Source organism: Papaver somniferum, chromosome 10 (genome assembly GCF_003573695.1).
Source record: "Papaver somniferum cultivar HN1 chromosome 10, ASM357369v1, whole genome shotgun sequence".
NCBI classification, from domain to species: Eukaryota; Viridiplantae; Streptophyta; class Magnoliopsida; order Ranunculales; family Papaveraceae; genus Papaver; species Papaver somniferum.
In genome coordinates this window covers 27,694,075-27,717,050 of record NC_039367.1, presented here as the reverse complement: position 1 = coordinate 27,717,050, position 22,976 = coordinate 27,694,075, and positions in this window count along the sequence as shown.

Here is a 22,976-nt window from a genome sequence, read left to right as displayed (position 1 = left end):
TTTCTCCCACGAGCGCAAAAACTACTTTTCGTGCCAATTTCGCCGCAAAAGCTTATTTTCCCAAAAATACCTACAAAGACACAAAAAGCCATAATAAATACAAAATCGAGCACTAACAATATATACAATTGAGATTATATCAGACACAAAAATGTGTCTATCAAATATCCCCAAACTTATTATTTGCTAGTCCTCGAGCAAAAATAAAAATAAAATCCTAACTCACTAACGCAGGCATCGTCGATTGCATTTAACATATGCAATAAGCCTTTAAACCCCTAGGTGGACCTAGTGGCTGAGTTATAGTCTCAGGAGGGCTTACTAGAGATATACCCACAAAACCTTTATACTCCAGACCCTAGCTATCTACAACGAACCTTGGAAGGCACTAAAGAATCTCCTTGGTTGGCATAAAATCATTGACTATAGGAGGAAGTACCCTGATGTGAAATTCCAATTGATGTACACGAGTTTGCACTCAAGCATACTAAAATTCATATAAAGTGACAAAGCTCTACTCAAATAGTTTCTGGACATCATAAAACGGAGTCAACCAATCACATGGATAGATTAAGAAGATGGATGTAGATAAAAACGTAGATGATGTTAACTAAGTTGAACCTATCCTAATGGACTGAGATACTGGTCTGGACTAATATCAAAACACTGACATATACAATGGAACCAGTAGTCGATAATCCTAACTCAAGGTCAACACAACTGGCATATACAAGGGTTCCAGTGGTTGACTTTATTGAATTTATTCTGGTTGGTCTAATGGTCTGGTCTCAATTTTTTTTTTTTTTTTGCTAACTTTGGTGTATTTCAGTCACTCTAATTCACCCTAGTAATGGTAAAAAGAAAAAAAAAGAATAAAATAAGTGATCAGGATTCTTTCGATGTTTCCATCACGAGATATGGCGAAACTACCATGTTTTTTTTTTTAATTCTAACACCTGAGCTCTGTGCTTTTAAGAATAGACTCTTTAGATGTTTCCATTTAATCAGATTGGTTCCTCAACTCCTAAAACCAAGACGTTCCCATCCACTTAGATTGGTTAGTGCCAACCTTAATAAGCATAAATTTCTAGGCTCTGGAGTTTATTTATTGCAACTAAAAGCTAACAAAAAGTTTCTTCCCCACCCCAAAACTTAAATCTAACATTGTCCTCAATGTTTCTAATTAAAGAGCAGTACCAAAAGTAAAATAACACGAGGAGGAGTTGGAAAGATAGTACCTGGGTGAAGAAAATCAAAAACTAATTTTCAACATACAACTGCCTCGATGGTCAATCAAGGGTAAACAGGGTCCTCCAGAGGGACCTCCTTAACATCACCTATAGGAAAGGGCTATAAAAAGGGTTTCAATCTCTGACCATTAACCTTCGAAGAACTACTACCATCCGGTGTCTCGATCTCAGCAGCTCCATGAGGAAAAACACTGCGAACAATAAAAGGATTTGTCCACCGAGAACGTAACTTCCCATGGAAAAGATGCAAGCGGGTATCATACAGAAGAACTTTTTGACCTGGAGAAAATGACTTTCGTAAAATGTTTCTATCATGCACAAGTTTCATTTTGTTCTTATACTCCTTCGCACTATCGTAAGCATCTATACGAATCTCGTCCAACTCATTGAGCTGGAGTTTCCTATGGGATCCTGCCTTGTCAAGTGAAAAATTTAGCTGCTTAACAACCCAATAAGCTCTATGTTCTAACTCAATAGGTAAGTGACATGCCTTGCCATAAAAAAGTCGATAAGGTGACATTCCAATGGGGGTCTTAAACGCAGTACGGTAAGCCCATAAGGCATCAGTAATCCTAGACGACCAGTCTTTCCGATTAGGATTAACTGTTTTCTCTAATATACATTTTATCTCCCTATTGGAAACCTCTACCTGACCACTAGTCTGTGGATGATACGGGCTAGCTACTTTATGTGTAATACCATATTTCTTCATCAGAAGCCTAAAAGGCCCATTACAAAAGTGTGACCCTCCATCACAAATTAAAGCTCGCGGTGTACCAAAACGTGTAAGTATATTATTTTTCAAGAACTGAATCACAACCCTATGGTCATTGGTTTTACACGCAACCGCCTCAATCCACTTAGAGACATAGTCTACGGCGACAAGGATGTATAGGTAACCAAAAGAATTAGGAAACGAACCCATAAAGTCAATACCCCACACATCAAAGACCTCAACAATTAAAATATGGTTCAAGGGCATCATGTTCCTACGGGAAATGGTTTCTAATTTCTGGCATCGTTCACAAGTAACGTAGTAATTATGGGAGTCTTTAAACAACGAAGGCCAATAGAATCCACACTGCAATATCTTAGCAGCAGTTTTCTTAGCACTAAAGTGACCCCCACAAGCATGATCATGACAAAAGTAAATAATACTGGACTGGTCACTGTCAGGTATACATCTCCTAATAATCAGGTCTGGACAATACTTAAACAAATAAGGATCATCCCAAAAGAAGTTCTTAACCTCAGTTAAAAACCTAGAACGATCTTGTTTACCCCAATGTTGGGGCATTCGACCAATAACAAGATAGTTCACTATATTCGCATATCAAGGTAATTGGGTAACAAAGAACAATTGTTCATCAGGAAAGCTATCCCTTATAGGAAGGGAATCATCTGGGGAACTAACAACTAGCCTAGATAAGTGGTCTGCTACAACATTTTCGGCACCCTTTTTGTCTCTAATGTCTGGAGAGAACTCTTGCAACAAAAGAATCCACCTAATCAATCTAGGTTTCGTATCCTTCTTAGACAAAAGATATTTCAAAGCAGCATGATCAGTATATATGATGATCTTAGAACCTAAGAGATAGGGTCTAAACTTGTCTAAGGCAAACACAATGGCTAACAGTTCCTTCTCGGTAGTGGTATAGTTCAACTGGGCATCATTCAGAGTTTTGCTAGCATAGTAAATCACATGAAGTAACTTATTTTCTCGCTGACTTAGCACAACACCAATAGCATAATCTGAAACATCACACATGATCTCGAAGGGTAGGTTCCAGTTGGGTGCCTGGACTATGGGGGTGGTAGTAAGTAATGACTTAAGCTTCTCAAAAGCCTCTAAACAAGTATCATCAAAGACAAACTTAGCATCTTTTGCAAGCGAACTGCAAAGAGGTCTAGATATCAAGCTAAACTCCTTAATGAATCGACGATAAAAACCAGAATGCCCTAAGAATGACCTAATATCTCTTACGGTTTTTGGGACCGTTAAAGTTGTAATAGGGTCAACTTTGGCTCTATCTACCTGATGAGTGCCAAATATTGTATATATTTATCCCTTTTTGTTGGCATTTAACTCATCTTTTGTGCAGTAATTCTACATTTTATCCCATATTCTGTATTTTCATTGTTTTCAAGAATAAATATTTTTCTTACTTAATTTTGCATTTTTAGGTAATAAATAAAGTCTGGATGACTTGCGGAGCAGAAAAGAGCTGAAGAGCAGTGAAAAGCCGGAAGAAATTATGCAAGGAAGCCGCAAAGAATGGTGCGCACAAGACCAAAAAGCTAGGAATGAGCTCAAGAAGGAAGAATTGTTCTTAAAGAAGATATGGGTTTGGCATACCCAAGACCCAAAACCCTTACCCAAACCCATTTTCTATAACCAAAACCGCCTCCATCTTCAGCCGTCGGATTGGATCCATCTCATCATCCGATGGTCGCTCCTTCATCGCGCATCAAAATCTGAAGCTCCTATCAAACACCATAATGCCTAAATTCCAAGCCTTCAGATTAGATTGTAGTTGAATCCAACGATCGCTTCTTTGCCTGCGCATCAAACCCAGATACTTCCGCTTAACACTACAACACCTAACTCCATCTGGTGTCGTCAGTTTTGTTGTATCACTTCATCCGACGGTCGCTCCTCGCTTACCTCCGCATCGCCGTCAGATCTACCTACCATCTTCACATCCTACGGCCCAGATTGCATAACATCTTCACTCGCTGAAACTGCCCAACACCCTAACATCCGAGCCATATACCCCTACCAAACACCCCCTTCTCCTTCTTCCATCGACCTCTCCCCCTCCATGCCTGTTGCAGACCAACACCATCTTCTCCACCTGCTCTGCCTTCGCAACCACCACCTCACCTGCCTCAACTACCCAAACCAACCACACCCATCCTTCTCCCATCAATCCCCTACCCCTCTACCTATCTAATTCACTAATTTCTCTTCTCATCTTTCTCTGAAAACCTAGAAGAAAAATTGATGAATTAGGTTGAGTTAGTAGAGTAATTGGAGCGTGAGAAAGCAGCAGTAGAGTCAGAAGAAGATTGGGTTAGCATGCATGCGATCAATTCCAACGAATTAGGTGAGTTTCACCAAACCCTAGCCTCAACTGTTTTGGGGGAAATTGGGGGAAAATGTGTAGAACTATAAATTGAGCGCTGGGGTGTTGAAGAAAACTGTTCTTGGACTAGCCAAGTGACCAATTAGGTTTAATTTCATTTTCTCAACTGTTCAATTTAGGGTTAATTTTAATTTCAATTTCAATTTTATTTAATTTTCAATTTCTGTTTTATTTCATGTTTAATTCCATGTTCATTTAATTTATGTTCTTATGATTTCTGTCTGTTTCTAATTTCAATTTAGTTTTGTGTTTAATGTTAGTTCACTTTTAGTGTCAACTGTTAGTTCACTGTAGTGTTTAAGGTTTAGTTCCTCAAATGTTAAGTTTGTTCATTGTGAAGTGATGGAATGTTAGGATAAAGCCTTTGAAGCATTGGATTGATTGAGCAGTGGGGAGAAACTAGTGCTCACTAGTGACTGTGAGCAAACTGGTTCTCTTCCCACTCTAGTTGTATGCCTAGGCTCTCTTGTTTTCTCAACTGTTAGCTTCTCAAATGTTAGGCTTAGTTTACTGTTTTGTGTCAATGCTAGGTTAGAGCCTTAGAGCATTGAGTTGATTGAGCAGTGGGGAGAAACTAGTGCTCACTAGTGACTGTGAGAAAGCTGGTTCTCTTCCCACTCTAGATGAATGCCTAAAGCCATTGCCTTGGCTTTGCTTTTCTTTGTCATTGTCACTGCCACACCATCTCCACTGCCCTTGGATTAGGCCTTGGTTCCATTGTTCTCTGCTTGTAGTTTCATTGTACTGTCACATTTACTTCACTATTACCTTGTGTTTATTGTTTTATCATCCATTGCCTCATTATTTCACTACCATCTTCATTGCTTTGTAAATATCACAGTTTCACTGCCACTATTTGCTCTTTCTTCTCTTGTGTTTCTCCTGTTCTTGTTACTGCATTCACTGCCTTGTTCTGCTGCTGCTACTACTTGCTGTTGTTGTGCTGCTGCTGTGCACTGCTTTTGCTGCTGCTGTGCACTGCTTCTGCTGCTGCTTCTTCTCCAGCCCAGCCTTGTCTGCTGCTGCTCCAAAGCTCACTTCAACACTGAGCACAAGCCAGTTCAGCCCACAGTTAACTCAAAAGGCTTAGTTATTCTTAGAACCAAAGGCTAAAAGCCCAGGTTCAAAGCCTAGCTCAAGCTAAAGGCTCAAGGCCCAGCTCATCATTAGGTTACCAAGCCCAGTTCTCAGTCATTACAAAGGCCCAGGTCACTTCTAAAGTAAAAGCCTGATTCAATCAAAGCCCATTGACATTCAAAGCCCAGTGCACTTCAAAGGCCAAGCCTAGTGCACTTCAAAGGCCAACTGAGCCCAAGCTCAGTTCATTTCATTGTTAAAAACAAACCCATTAGGCCCAATTTACTCAAAGGGTATTCAAAGCCCAACAGTTCCAAAGGGTATTCATAACCCATTGGTACCACAACCCTTTGATACCTAAATCCCAATAGCCAACTAGAACCCAAAATAGCTAAACACTCCAAAACACACCCAGTCCCTGTGGATCGACCCGTACTTGCACGAGCTACAACTGACGACCGTGCACTTGCGGTATTACTGTAGGCCCGCGTTTTTATTACGCTAAATTTTCACGCTTCTCCGGGCCCACCAAGTTTTTGGCGCCGCTGCCGGGGATTGGTGCTGTGTTTTTCTTGTTGTTTTATTAGCTATTTTTGCATTTCACTGCATAGCATTTGCATCTGCATCTGCTTCACTTCATTTGCTGTTGGACCTGCTGTTCTGAACCAGTTTTTCCTCTGCTGGGACGACACCAAGGAAAAGAACCAAAGCCCAACTGGGTTTTTGCAACAATATCAGAGCAGCTGGGCTGTGCTTAAAAGGTAACCCATTTAAGAGAACCCGAATTGTGGGCTTCCAATTTTTAATTGTAGGCTTGTAATATTAAAGCCAATTTTTGGGCTTTTTATTTTCTGTTGGGTTTGTAATTAATTTTTGTGGGCTTGTTTGTTTAATTTGTGGGCTTGTATTTAATTTTTTGTGGGCTTGTTTAAATTGGACTTGTATCTTGTATTCTGGGTTTAAACCCAGCTGAGCTTGTGACCGATCACGCTAAGTTAACTCGTTAGTGGGCCGAGTACCCAAATTCTAGGCCGAGATTTTGGACTCAGTTTCACCAAACGTTTTAAAACCAGCTGAGCCAAAGCAAACACAAAACCAACAGTGGGCTTGCTCCCATTCAAAAACCAAATTTTATTTTCCTTTAAAAAAATAAAAAAAAAAAAAAATTTACTTTACTTTTCTCCCATTCAAAAAAACCAAATTTTACTTGCTCCCATTTTAAACCAAATTTTTTCTTCTTTATCCCATCTTAAACCAAAAGTTTTATTTTACTCCCATTTCAAAACCAAATTTTCAAATGTCTCCCACCAAAACCAAATTTTTCCCAAAAATCCAAACCCTTTAAAAAACCAAATTCTGAGCTTTGTACATAGTTACTTAGCTTTTGAGCCAATCATGTCTAGATTTTGGCCTGCTTCGGGGAGTGGAAACAAAACACTTAGAGAACTTGCTTACGGGCCAAATTCACATTGTGATCCTCCCCCATTCCATGATGTCAATAGTTATAGGAATTATAATGGACATTTTCAAAGTCCCGAGCCTCAATACATGAACCCTAATAACCATTCACACATGCATCATTCATCGCAACGTAAAAATGAACATTCTGCTAGAGCCTCACTCACACAATCATCACTTATGGATCAAATAGAAGCTCGAATCACAGCTTTAGAAATGCAATCACATGAGCAATCTGTCACATCTAATTTTCTTAGGCAACCTGAAATCTATGCATGTCCCGCATGTGGTAGTTTAGACCACCCTGTTGAGAATTGTCATATTTTGCATAATTTTAGGCAATCTAGAGAAAATCCAAGGTATGAAATGCCCATAAATTGTGAGAATGGTAGTCATTGGGACCATAATCAATCCTTTGAGGGTTGCGATCAATATTTTGTAAACCCTAATGACCATGCACACATGTACCATTCACCACAATTTGAACATGAAGAATTTTGTACTCCCATGAATTTAGACTCCACCACAGAAGCTTTAAGACTCAGTAAGCAAGACTATGATAGATCTACATCACGAATTCATGCATATTTAGATCAGATTTTGCTTCACCTACAAAAGGAGGAAATTCATGAGGAAATGTATGTTGTCCCTAATGAAGTGTCTAGTCCCATTCATGTAAATGATGTTGAATATGAACCTAATTCAGAGGAACATGAATCGACTAATGACACCACCACTTTTAATGAGGACCAATATGCATGCTACCATGATGATGATTATGATGATATGTTAGAAGAACATGAAAATATTGTGGAACCTGTTGGTTCAATAACATATGGCTTCTCGCCCTCGACCTTCATGAATGTTGTTTTTTCTAATACTCATTGTAATTCATATGATTTTGATATTGACATGGGATTCGTACAATTATTCTGTGAAGATGAGCATGACATAGGAATAGTTGAATCTTCTGTAGACACTAATGCTAATATGCATGAAAATATATTTGATGTGTCTGATTCTCTACCTAGGTCACATTGTGATATTTCTCCTGATTTGCCGATGCATGAGAATGAATTTGTTGATGATGTTGATGACTCTGATTGTGATCTTGCCAATTTGTTTGATGATTGTGAGCATGTTGTGACACGTGTAGAAGACTTAGGAGATGTTGATGTGATTAATAATGATGTGCCTATCGTCCTACATAAGTCACATTCTGATGGCCTTCCACCCAACCTAGATTTGGTTTGTACCCATATTGTCAAACCGACTTTTCTGAGAGTCCCTAATCTAGGTTTGGAACTGTGTGCTTCCCAAGTCCTCTTGGACTATTTTGCTTCTAAGTATAATACATTCGAGGAACCACAGTTGGAATTAGCATGTTTGCCCGTCCCTAGCAAAGTTCATTTCGAGCTAGACCTTGTGCATGATGAACCCCCAAAACTGCGAGATTTTGTTTTCAAAATTTTATCCGTTGAAAAATCCAGGTTTGGGGGTAGCTCATTTGGTTTCACAGTTTCACGTGCTTTTCTTTCATGTGTGAAGCTGTTGAAACCTTTACACTTTGTCTTTTGGGTTGATCCTCAACTCTTTAGATTGTTAGTGTATGGTGAATTTTCGTATATAATCCAGTAGATAAAATTTCTTAAAAACCCTTTTGTTCCTTTTGTATATATTTTGCTAATCCAATATGATCTCGGCTGACATATGTTGGATTCTTGCCTTGAATAACGGAGTTATAATATTGCTTTCGCCGAAATCGGGTATTCTCTTTCCCTTTTCTCTACTCAACATGATCCTCTTCATATGTTGTATTATAATTTTGTTCATATTTTGAAACATTGAGGACAATGTTTAGTTTAGGTTTGGGGGTGAAAAGTAGATACTTTGATAATTTGCCATAATTGAAAACGAACTCCTTCTTCTTTTGAAAAATTCCAAAAAAAAAAAAATTGAAAAACCAAAATAAAAAATTAAAAATAAAAAAATTAAAAAAATCATAAAAATGGAGCTCATTTACCTTGAAATGTTGACTCTTGTGCAAATATGTAATTATTAGGAGTCTTAGTCTAGATATTTAGGCACCCTGATTCTAGCACAATTCACATAGTGATAAGAAATTTGCACGCGCACGATCTACCAATACATGTATGGCCTCGATCTTCAAGGTGTTTGATAGGAAGTTACGATTGCCAATCACTTTAGAATACTGAACGGAACTTGACTAGCTTGTTCTTTGGTTGGTTGGGATAGAAGGTGGAGGTTACATTAAGAAAGACAACCATCGAATTTAACTGGGTGCATCAAAAAGGGCTACCTCTTGCAAAGTGTCATGTAATTTTTTTGTTTCTTTTTGTTATGTATCAAAAGAGCTACCATATGTAAAAATCAATTTCAAGTTCTTGCAAAAAAAAAAAAAAAAAAAAAAAAAAAAAAAAAATCAGAAAAAAAAAAAAAAATCAAGTATTTATCAATTCCATCATCTCTTGTTCCAAAAATAAAAGAGAGTAGTCAATGTAAATAAGAGTCATGTAAATAGTCATTTTGTTGTTTCATTGTAATAAGCAAGGAGGGTGTATGCCATTGATGTACAACGCGAGTAATTGTGAAATACCTCCAACTCATTCACAATTCTCGTAAAGTCCGGACAGCTAGCTAGATTTCGACCTTGGTTCTTAGCCTGAGAAACTATCTCTTGGTGATTAGTAGTCATAACTTCAGATCTTTCTTTACACATGTGTAGATACACTTTACACTCTTATCACATGTCTTTATTTGTTATCAGTGCTAGGATTGTGCCTTCGATAGCTAGATTCACATCTCCATTTTGTTGTGAGCTTAACTGACTTGCACATGTCACATTTGATGGAATCTGAGCTTATATTTTGACCTAGAACTTTGTAGGTACGTTCTAAGCAAACCTTCACGAGACTTCAACTCGTCCACTAGGGACACTTAGTGGTTTAAAAGGCTTAATGCATACGCTAAATGCATTCGAGAGACCAGCGACAGTGGTATAGGTAGGATTTCCTTAGTTTTGTTTTACTTGAGGACAAGTAAAATTCAGGTTTGGGGGTATTGGATTAACTTTGGTTTTGGAATGGTCTTGGATTCAGTTGGCTTTGATGAATTGCTTTTGGCCTTTGAGTTCTTTGGGAATGAACTGGGCCTTTGGCTTTTGAACCTTAAGAGTGAACTGGGTTTAGTTGGCTGGGCCTTAGGCTTGAACAGAAGAACAGTGGACTTTTGTAATGACTGGACTGGGCTTGTGCTGTGAGCCAAGCTCAGTTGCAGCAGCAGCAGTGGCTGTAGCACATGGCAAGAGAAGTGGAGTGGCAGCAACAGCTGCAGAAACTCAGATGCAGGAGGCAGCAGCAAGGGAGAACTGGCAGCACCAGGTGGCAGGCCTAGGAGCACCAGCAGATAGCAGCAGGGCAAGGGAAATAAGAAGATGGTAGGGGAGGTGGAGAAAACCAAATGTAGCAGTGGCACTAGGCCAAGGTGGAAGCAAGTGAACAAGTGGAAACAAGTAAGAAAAAGAATGAACTAACAAAGTAACAGTGAACAGCAAGCGATAAGAAAGGCACAAAACAGCAAACAACAATGGAGATAAACAGTAAAGCAAAGACAATAAAATGACAGTGTAATAAACCAAGGCCTAAGCCAAAGGCAGTGATGTGAAGAAACAATAAAACAGTTAAGTTGAAGAAGCAGAGAAATGACAAAGAAACACTAGAGAAGTAAAACAAGTGGACAGTGAAAGTTTAACAGTGAACAATTGAGAAAACAGCAATGAAGGGAGACAGTAAACAAGAGTGATGAAAGAACACTAGGATGTTGAATCCACCATTAACCTAAGGTATATTCTACTCACAGCTAAAATAGTTACCAAAGTACTAATTGTCTGATTAAAGTACAACTAGTCTAAGGGATTAACAACATTGGACATGAGCTGCACATGATGAAGACTATCTTATTGATTCATGGTTTCATCTAGTCCTAGCATTTGAGGTTTAGAACATACATAACAAGAACATTAGAGAACAGGAAAACATAAATAATGAACAAAAGATGAACAATGAAGGAACAAACATCACAAACATCACATTAACAGCAGCTTAACATGAACAACAAATTGAACAGAACACATACATGATTAAACAGGAACAGTGCATGAAACAGCACAAATTGAAGAGACTCAAAAAAAACATTAACAGAACATAACAGTTCTGGACACTGGCTGCTAACCCAGCATAAGCCAATTTCACACCCACAGTCCCCTTTTTATAGTTACAATCAATTCCCCCAAAACAGGACCAAAACAGTCCCCATTAGGGTTTGGTGAAAATCAAAATTAAATCACAATAATCCTACCTAATGTTGATAACAACCCTAATAGACTAACCCATACCTCAATTTAACATTCAATTGATTTCCCCCAAAAAATTCCCAAATCAGAAAAATTAGGGTTTTAGAAATTAAAATTAGAAATTTACCTAATCTCTGACTCCAATCAAACTTCAACCCATGCTTAGAATTAGTCTTCTCTTGCTTCCCATACCTCCAATTGCTCTCCTAACTCACCTAATTTACCAATTTTTCACACGTTAGGGTTTTGAGAAAAACGTGTATAAAAATGGGAAATTAGGTGGCTAGATAGGTTGTAATGATGGTAGTGGAGATGGGTTATGGTGTTTGGTTGATTTGAGAGGAGATGGTGGTGGTTGAGGTGGTGGTTGAGCGGGGCAGGGTAAGGTGGTGGTTGCAGCGGGTGAGGGAGAAGATGGAGTCGATGGGGTTTGAGGAAGGAGGGGATGTTTGGATATGAAAGATCAATCTGACGGTGAGATGAAGTGGATCCTGCAGCGACCGTTGGATTATACAATACAACAAAATTAACGACACCAGATGGAGTTAGGTGTTGTAGTGTTAAGCGGAAGTATCTAGGTTTGATGCGCATGCAAAGAAGCGATCGTTGGATTCAACTACAATCTAATCTGAAGGCTTGGAATTTAGGCGCTGTGGTGTTTGTCAGAGACTTCAGATTTTGATGATCTACGAAGGAGCGACCGTAGGATTTAGATGTAGTCCCATCTAACGGCTGAGAATGGAGGCGGTTATGGATATGGAAAATGGGTTTGGGTAAGGATTTTGGGCCTTGGGTATGCCAAGCCCATATCTTCTTTAAGAACAATTCTTCCTTCTTGAGCCCATTCCTAGCTTTTTGGTCTTGTGCGCACCATTCTTCGCGGCTTCCTTGCGTAATTTCTTCCGGCTTTTCACCACTCTTCAGCTCTTTTCCGCTCCGCAAGTTATCCAGACTTTATTTATTACCTAAAAATGCAAAATTAAGTAAGAAAAATATTTATTCTTGAAAACAATGAAAATACAGAATATGGGATAAAATGTAGAATTACTGCACAAAAGATGAGTTAAATGCCAACAAAAAGAAGATAAAAATATGCACTTTTTAGCACTCATCACTACCTCTATACCCTTCGAAGATACGATATGCCCTAGAAAAATTCCTGAACGAACCATGAAGTGACATTTCTCCCAATTAAGCACTAAATTCTTTTCCTTACACCTAGTCAAAACTAATAACAAATGATTCAAGCACTCATCGAAAGACGAACCAAACACTAAAAAATCATCCACAAAGACCTCTAAGAACCGTTTTACCATGTCAGAAAATATGCTCATCATGCAACGCTGAAAAGTCGCAGGGGCATTACATAGCCCAAAAGGCATGCGTCTATACGCAAAAGTACCAAAGGGACAGGTAAAAGTGGTTTTCTCCTGGTCTTCTGGGGCAATAACGATCTGATTATATCCAAAGTATCCATCTAAAAAGCAGTAGTGACTATGTCCAGCTAATCTCTCTAACATCTGGTCGATGAAGGGAAGGGGAAAGTGGTCATTCCTAGTGACCTTGTTCAATTTCCTATAGTCAATACAAACACGCCAAACCGTGGTCACTCGGGTCGGGATTAACTCATTGTTATCATTCTGGACTACAGTAATACCATATTTCTTGGGAACAACCTGAACGGGGCTTACCCACTTACTGTCTGAAATAGGATAGATAATGCCTGCATCTAATAGCTTAAGAACCTCAGTTCGAACTACTTCTTTCATATTGGGTTTTATTCGACGTTGCATCTCCATAGAAGGTTTGGTGTCTTCCTATAAATAGATTTGATGCATACAAACAGTAGGAATTATACCCTTAATGTCTGCTATGGTCCACCCTAAAGCTTCCTTGTTGTTTTGAAGGATGGTTAGTAGCCTACTTTCCTGATCTCTATCCAAGTCGGAAGAAACAATCACAGGTAAAGTCTCAGACGGGCCTAAAAACACATACTTCAGGGTATCTAGCAATGGTTTTAGGTCCAACTTAAGAGGCTCTTCTAAAGAAGGGATTAGGGTAGACTTAGAAACTGGTAGTGGTTCGAACTTAGGTTTCCATCCATTACTAGTATCTAACAAAGGGGTTGAATCTAACAAAGCATTCACCTCATTAATCACATTATCATCATCAAAGTCAATCCCAAAGTGATCTAGGCATTTCTCTAATGGATCTTCTAACAAAGTGTTTGGTAATGACTCCTCGACTAATGTTCCTATCATGTTAACCTCTTCTATTCTCGAGTCATCTAGTTCAGAGGGTAGCTTACTAATATGAAAAATGTTCAGCTCAATAGTCATATTACCAAAAGACAAATTCATAATACCATTTCGACAGTTAATGATCGCATTGGATGTAGCTAAAAACGGACGACCTAAAATCACTGGTATTTGGTTCTCTAGGTCAGGGACAGGTTGGGTATCTAGGAAAACAAAATCCACTGGATAAATAAACTTGTCGACCTCAATAAGAACGTCCTCGATCACACCACGAGGAATTTTAACGGACCTATCAGCTAACTGAAGTGTCATCTGGGTAGGTTTCATCTCACCAAGTCCTAGCTTAAGGTACACATGATATGGAAGTAAATTTACACTGGCTCCTAAGTCAAGTAAAGCTTTCTCAACACGGTATCTACCTATTGTGCAAGAAATAGTAGGGGACCCTGGGTCTTTATACTTATGAGTAGTGGTATTCTGAATAATGGAACTCATGTGACTAGCTAGGAAGGCTTTCTTTTGGACATTAAGCTTACGCTTTCGTGTACACAAGTCCTTAAGAAACTTGGCATAAGCGGGAATCTGCTTAATCGCATCCAACAATGGTAGGTTGATAGTAACCTGCTTAAAAACCTCCAATATATCATTAAAGTTGGACTGCCTCTTAGTCGGAACTAGCAGCTGGGGGAACGAGGCTCTGGGAATAAAGCAGGGCTCATCAGGACCCTTATTGGTCTCTTTGGAGACTCTATCAGTCTCCTCATTTTCTGGCTCAGAAGGGTGAACTACAACATGTTCACTTTCAGGTATGTCGACCTTATTATCAACTTTCTTTCCACTCCTAAGGGTTGTAACAGAATTCACATGATTGTACGATTTTTCTTCTTTAGGGTTAGGATCAGTATGACTAGGGAACCTTCCTTATTCTCTCTCATTAATAAACTTAGTTATTTGGTCGACTTGAAGTTCTAATTTAGCAAAAGACTGGGCACTATTCTTAACATTCTGTTTGGTTTCCTCTTGAAAATTACCCTGGCTTTTTACTAACATTTCCTGGCTTTGTGATAGCATCTCCCGGCTCTTTCTTAATATACTAAGGGTTTCCTCTAAGCTAGTTATTTTATTCTCAGATGGTTCTGGGTCTGACCTGAAGAGTTCTTAGTATAACCAAAACCTGGGGGAGGCTGAGAATTACTAGACTGGCCTTGATTTTGGCCCTTAGAAAAAGAGAAATTAGGATGCTTTCTCCAACCAGGGTTATAGGTCTCTGAGTATGGGTCAAACTTCTGACGGTTCTCAAACCTAGCATTGTTATAGACAGCATGAGCTTGCTCTTCACTAACCTGACCTTCCCAAAATGAGTTATCGGGCTCTATTCCACAACTAGAGACTTGAGAGGATCTATTAGGTTCAACAATGGACTTATTTTTTAGATTGACCCATTTCCAACGCTTCTAACCTTCTAGATAAAGCAGCAAACTTAGCATATGATGCAAAACTCGTATCTACCATATTGGTGCTACTTCTATTGACAGAGAGTCTTTTAGGGGGTTCAAAACAAGACTCCCACTATTGGGATTTTTCAGCGATAGCTCCTAAGAAGGTAAAAGCATCATCAACATTTTTACTAGTGAACTCACTAGCGCACATAGACTCGACCATGGATTTGGTCTAATAGTCTAAACCATCATAAATAATCTCTACAAGTTTCATCTTATCAAATCCATGGTGAGGACACCGGGATAGGATATCATTGAATCTATCTAAAAACCTATAAAGAGACTCTCCCTCTTGTTGCATACTAGCACTAATTTTCTTCCTAACAACTGCAGTTTTATGCTTAGGGTAGAATTTCATATAGAAAGCAGCAATAAATTCCTGCCATGTTTCAATGGATTCAGATGGTAGGTTGTTCATCCAGGTCTTGGCTTTATCTCTCAAGGAAAAGGAAAACATCTTAAGTTTCAAGACCTCATCAGTAAGATCTTTTATTCTAATTGTCCCACAAATTTCCTCAAAGTCCCTAATATGAAAATAAGGGTTCTCATCATCCTTTCCTAAGAATATAGGGATCATCTGAAGAATACTAGGTTTTATCTAAAAATTAGCCGTAGTGGCTGGCAATTTAATGCATGAAGCTCGGTTGGTCCTAGTTGGGAACATGTAATATTTCAAAGTTGCCATCGCTGGCACAACTGAAGTACTAGGGGTACTTTCCTCACAAAGAGAAAGATTCTCAAAACAGAATTTTCCGAAAACGGGGCTCTCAAAAGAAGAGTCTTCGAGCTCCCCGCTTCCACAAGAAGATATTTTAGGCTCGTCACTAATCAAACGGCCAAAATTATCTCTTTTCCAAGCACGCTCTGTAAAGGACTCGGGCGCAACAAAAGTCCTAAGGAAGGGAGGTTCTAAGCAAACACACAGTAGGCTGACTCCACTAAATCAAACCTAAAAATTTCTAGCAAACAAAAAGCATGATGGCTCCACTTAGATTGTTTCTAGACCAGCTTCTAATCCTTCAAAAGGTAATTCGTTACAATTTAAGTAAGTTGAATCGAGGCGAGGGAAGCTCAGTGGAGCTTTGATACCCAAAGCCTCACCGATACAAGGCGGCGCAGTCACGCATTCAATTTACTGAAACCATCAAGAACTTTGAAGTATGCTTAAAAGAGTAACCGACATTTTTCGAATGACTTTCCTGTTAAGCTCGTTACCCTATAGGTTTCTTTCTAGTCAAAATTTTAGGCTTAGGTTCGCGTTTGATTTCGTTTTCCTAAGACGGGCAAGAAGGGAACGGTGATGAAATACGAACCCTTATCTTATATGGCCAGTTCTTTCCCTTTACTAGGAATTTAAATCAGCTGGTTCAGTCCTCAACATATATTCACCTTAAGGCAAACAGTAAATCCGCTTGCAGGAGATTCGCGGGTGTATCGAAAGACTTACCTCCCATACCAGACGGTCGATGAACCGCTGTAGTCGACTCGGGCCACTGACTCCGGTGTCAGTGTGCCAACCCGAGGGGCCAAGACGATATCGTAATCGTCGTCCTTCCCTGCACAAAGTTTGTATTTAAGGGTACCCTTCGGTAGGGTAAAAATAAAATAAAAAAAAAAGTCCAAAGTTCACAGTCCCAAGTCCAATGTAAAGTGAAAAAATAAAATTACAGATATTTCCTAATACAATTCTAAAAAAAAGAAAAAATATCTAAAAAGAACAAAAAATTAAAAATTAAAATAATAAAACTAAATCCTAAAAAAAAATATTTGTCTTCTTTTTTCTTTTCTTCTAGCTTTAAGCTTTGTTCCAAGTCCTTAGTATCCAACTTCAAACTTGCAAATCAAAGATACACCCAAAGAAACGTAAAGAGGAACAAATGAAAATAATAAAAAAAAATCTAAAAATGTTACCTAAACACAAATCCGCGTCGGCAGCGCCAAAATTTGATGGTTTTCAAATTTTGTTGTAGTGATAGTGGTAAAAAGTTCGTTTCATACTTGTGAAGGCAATGAATTTTAGATTTAATAAAAATTTAAAAACAAACAAAACTTATTGCAAAATTGATTTCAAGATATTAGAAAATAACCAAGACACTGATTTCACTATTACACATGAATAAATTATGGTAAACAATCCAAAACTCTAATTATTTTTTAAGACTCTTATTTCTTAATTCACAAATAATCTGGAAAATTCTCAAAAATTAATCGTATCCCCTAAGCATAGATTATCTTAAACAAAGCATAACCTATCTAATTGAATCACAACTAATGAAGAATTTTTTTGCAAACAATTAAAAACTCTGCAAAAGCAGTGATTGAGTGAATTATAAATTATAAATTAGAGAAAATAAATAATTACCAATCATTCATGCGTAAATAGCTTCCTCATTTCCTTGGTTGTGAGAGAATTAGCCGCTCATCATGTTGGAAAACCTCTCAAAGAATTTCATTGATGCTCAAAAATGGTTTACAAATGATGAGAATATGAGAAATACAATAAAATCGGGTTTGTAACGTTTATAAGCGTTACAAACAAGAAAGAACGATACAAGGTGTTCTGTCGCTGTTGCTTCTGCGACCCTCGTCTGTGTGTCGTTTCCACTGTAGCATGAACGACTGTCTTAAAGAGTCTGTTCTTCGCGTTCTTCCTCTGCAGCAGCAGCAGAAATATTTTTTTTCTGGAAATTAATTCTCGATTCTGTGTTGCTCTAAACTTCTGCCAATTCTCTCCTAAGCTCCCAAAACTCTCGACACCCTTTATCTGTGGTCCCAACTACCTTTATATACTCGACAGGTCTCAAATCTATCGTGTTAACTGCTGATAATCTTTACAGTAAAGAGAGAATATTTCCCAAGATTTTTTAATAATTTTCCTACAATGTTACGGGATTTGCTTCATTTTATCTCTTTCACACGTCTTACGGTCGTGTACACGTCTCATAGTGTTCTAAACATGCTCAGAACACAAGACAATCCTTCTCGGGCATACTTCAAACTCTGTTTTGCTGAGAACTTCACTGTTTAGTTTCAATCCACGTACCGTTCCTCGTCACTCGAATCCAAGTCACTTACCAACCCTGATTCGTCGAAACAGGCTGGTACTACTCCAATTCCACGCTTGAATCTCACCCAAATACTTCACAGATCCGAATAGAATTTCCCGGAGAATAGTAAACCCAAGAATACCATTTTCTTCAAATTCAAGATTCTAGCCAATTCTGGTCAAAACAACTACCATTACCAGCTCTGTCTCTCCCTTAAGAACAAACCCATTTGGTATCAGCCATTGAATCTCATTAGAACCGATCCAAACTTCAAAACCTAATTTTTATCGGTGATTGCCATACTTTCCCGCCACTTTTGTTGTTTAAATGTGGAAGAAGAAGGTCGCCCCCTACCCGTCCGTGGAGTGTAAATAGCAGGTGGTCTTGGGGGTGTCCTGAAGGTGCCCCTTAGTAATTAGGTTACCCCTTATCTAAACTTAGGGTCCGTATAATAATTTTCTCCCACGAGCGCAAAAACCACTTTTCGCGCCAATTTTTCGGCAAAAGCTTATTTTCTCAAAAATACCTACAAAGACACAAAAAGCCATAATAAATACAAAATCGAGCACTAACAATATACACAATTGAGATTATATCAGACACAAAAATGTGTCTATTAGTATCCGACTGCAGGGAATTCCTTTGATCCTCAATTTGGTGAGTTACTCCCGTATCATCAGCTTGTTGGAGGATTTAGCGTTCCTATCAGATATGTTTCTATGTACGAGGAACTGTGGGAAATGTATGGACACACTGTTGTCACTCGGTATCCAGAACGCAGTTATTTTCAGACGAAACAAGTGGAGGCTATCTTGCGTGTCATAGATGATATCCGGATTACTGCCAGAAATGTTGTTACTCAAGATGTACTATTTGATTGGGAATATAACTTGAAGAATGCTGAAGATCTTGGATTCAATCTGAAGTGGCTCCGTCAAAGACTTGAAATTATCAGGAAAGCAGTAAAGGGCGATGTTCCCTTCCCTACCAGTGATGCCGTGTTGAAGAAGATGAATGAAGTTGCTGATCTAACCTGGAAGCTGGAGGTGGAAAAGGCGGCTCTGAAAGTCTTGGAGGAGGCAGAGGAGCATAAATCTTTCTTTGATGGTTTTCTTTAGTTTCCATGTGAGGTTTTCATTTGGGTTTTGATATTAGCTGACTTTGGATTGCTAGATGGTTAAGGATTTTTTTTTTGGATTTGATTGAGATTTTCCTTTAAGTAAAGTGAACTGAATTTTTGATAAATTGTTGAATTCAAATACTGATTGCAAGTATTGCAAACGTTTTGGAGGAATTGAAATACAATGAAATAAAATCCTAAATGCCAAATCCAGACATCATGAGTGCTCAAACGCTCAGTACCTCAAATACCCAATAATTTCAGACAAACGCCTTAAGCCAATTCTCGTGAATTACTGGCAGGGTTCTGCCATCCGTGTTGACCAATTTGTAGTATCCTCCAGTTATGGACTTAGCAACCATAAATGGTCCTTCCCAATTGGATCTCCTTGCGGAGTGGAGATCTCGTTTAGCCGCCTTGAGAACCAAATTCCCTTCCTCGAATTTGTTCGGCTTAGTAGTTCGCGCCTTGAATATCTTTTGCTGATTCCATGGTTGTGGCACGTATGGGCACTCATGTAGAGGAGAGTACCCAGCATACTGTCTGTCGTGCTTAGCCAGGTCTTCAGCAATAAACCTCTTGATAGAATGACCGACTTGGAGAAGCTCTGAACCCAACCATTGGGTATAATATTGGGGGGTGAAGTTTCCATTCATAACTTTTGGTAATTGCTAAATCGTTTGTAGGGAGAAGTCCTTGAATCAAAGCATCATATGAACATTGGTAATATTGGAGCACGAAAGGAATAAGACTTGCCTGAGCTCGAAACCTTTTGACAAAGGTATGTGGATTTTCCAGGTTCTTGCGTAAGTCCCATCAAGGTTTTTACTTCCTCAGATGCTCGAACGGTGGGGTGTCCTCTGTTTCTTTTAACTTGGAGTCTTTGTCGACGACAGCGTGTTGAAAGCTTTGAAATTACCCTTCCAGCATGAATCCAAGTTCTTCCAAGGATCATGTCATATCCAGGATCTTCTCGAATTATGTAAAACTTGGTCTCAGTGCAGACCAAATTCTCTGTGACTTTGAGAATGATGAAGCCGTATGCATCTCTGGAGATTCCTTCGTGGTCCCTGATTGCTATGGGAGCATGAGTAGCCTCTTGTCGAGTAATGCCAGCAGCTCTGAGAGTTTTCAAAGGGATGATGTGACGGGTGCCGACATCAACGAATGCTCTTTTGAACTCATTTCCTTTAATATGCACGGTGGTGAGCAGTCCCCAGTCATACATTTCTTTGTCGGTGACTGAAGGTTCAGGAGGTACTTCTGGGATCAATAGGCGTTTCCCAGACACTATGTGGTTCAAAGCTTTGAACATGTCTCCTCTTTGTGATTTTGATAGATAGAGCAATTCACAAACATGCTCTATCAATGATTGAAATGCTTCCTTGACTGGTGCTTCAGAAATAGAAAAATTCCTGACAGGAAGAGGATCTATGTGTACTCCTTCGTCTCCAAGGTTAAGTTCTCATGACTCAACCTTTTCTGTGAATATGCGTTTCAAAACTTTGCATCTACTTGTGGGGTGATTGGCGAACCTGTGGAATCGGCAGTAACGATGATTTTCCATGTCTTTCTCAGTTGGGTCTCTCCTGACGTGTGGAAATTTGATTGCACCATTTTGGATCCAGGCGTCGAGCACTTCTCCAATGGGGAGAGGAAAATCAGGTGCATTATCAGGATCATCTGTGCGTTATCCAGGAGCCTATGTCTCTGGTTTGTCCTTATTTTATGTCTTTGGAGGAGCTGCAGCATGCTTGTTCGGGGATTCATCCTTGCGCTTGCTCCCTTCTGCAACAACGTTTGTAGAGGACTGCAGGTTTTACTGCTTGTTGATCAGGTGTCTGCTTCCTCGAGTGTCACGTGATTCCTCAGTCTTTGTGGACTTTGTTCTTTCTAACAGAGCAGGCGCAATGGTTGCTGATCTCTTCAAGGCTTCTTGAAGTTCTGAGAAAGTCTGGAATCGAAGATTCTCCAGTAGAGCTCTGTAGACCGGGAGCATGCCGTTGATACACAAATATACCAGCTGTTGTTCTGTGACATTTGGGTCATGACAGTCCAGGGCCTGGACTCTGAATCTTTTCACGTAATCATTGGGATTCTCACTGACCCTATGGAATATTCTTCCAAGATCAGAGAGAGTGACTTGCTCTGACACGAAAAAGTACTTCATATAGAAGGCGTTGATCATTTCTCCCCAATTGTTGATATTCCCCGGTGCGATGTTGTTGTACCAGGTGTATGCTCTGCCTTTCAAGGATTTTGAAAAACTCTTTGAGATGAACAACATGGTTATGTTCATGCTCTCCCAAGGCTTCGAGAAAACGAGAGACATGTTCTCGAGCATTTCCAGTTCCCTCATACAGAGTGAAAGTTGGTGAAATGTAACCTTTTCGAAGGGGAATCATCTGTGTAGCGGAAAGATAAGGAGGTTGGTGACGATGGACATGTGGTGTCTTTTCTTTTCCACGGTTCTCCAAAAGGCGCTCCACGTCTTCCCGAGTAATGAAATTTGATGGTTCCTTTGCTGATGAATCTGCAGCTTTTCCAGTTTCATCATCATCCTCTGTATGGATTGGGATTACTTCAGGATCAGCAACATCTGAGGATTTCTTCTTCTATTTTCCCTTTTCTTGAGTCTTCTCTGTAATCTTATCAGTAAAAGTTTTGATATAATTACACATCTCCTTCTATGTAGCATCCATGTTCGTCTGATTCTTTGCGAGAGTCTCCTGCACTTTGATAAGATCATCAATGGTAGGTGGTGGACTTCTTCTGACTTCTTAAGGGTGTCGACCGAACAGGGGATGACCTTCAGCGTAAGGAGGAGTAATGTCACCACCGTCAGTGTTGGAGGTCGGAATCGTTTCCGGGATATTCTGATTGTCATTGTTGTTGTTGCTAGTACTAGTGTCGTTTGTGTTGGAACATGTAACTAACCCAGACCTAAGACCAGCCATCTTGTGAAATCGCGAGATTGCAACCGAGAGATTAATCTCCCACTATGGTCGCCAATCTGTGAGTGGGGAAAAACGATTTGCTGGTTTTTACGGAATTGAAGAGTCGACCGTGTGGAGACTCCTTAAACCGAACGAAATGTTCAACCTCACACAGATGCACTGCAAGAAGGGAGTGCTTTAAGTTCGAGAGATCAATCTGTAAGACCCCATCCTAAACCAAGAACAATGGTTGTTCCAGAGTCAATTCGGTCACAAGAGAGGATGGGTTGATATGTAGGAGGGAAGCTGAGAAATGCGTGAGATCAATGATGATCCGAGATTATAGGTGTGTTGTGAATTCAGCATGAAAATGCTTTGAATGATTAAATTTTTCTCAGTTGAGAGTAATTTTTGTGAGTTCGTGTAGACGAAAGATTGTCTATATGAACTTTGATGAGAAATTGCTCGTCTTGGCGAATGTTGTTCGAGTGTTCGAAAACTTTTGTCCTTTCAATCGGGATTCAGGGACATTTTATGATGCCGGAGTTGAAAACACCATGATCCCATGAAGTGTGGCAGTTACTGGAATCAGAGAATGGGAAAATGGGAAAATCATGTTAAAACCAATTACTAATCGTGCGGAGACTTGGTTAACTTTCCACCCACTACTTTGCTGACTCTTCAAACTGATTGCACGACTTTCTCATATTCTCATCGTGGGTGAACACACGTGCCGTAGACCGTCATACCAAAACCCTAGTTAATATCCCCCCATGTGACACGATTGAAATCTCGTGATTTTGGAGTCAGTTG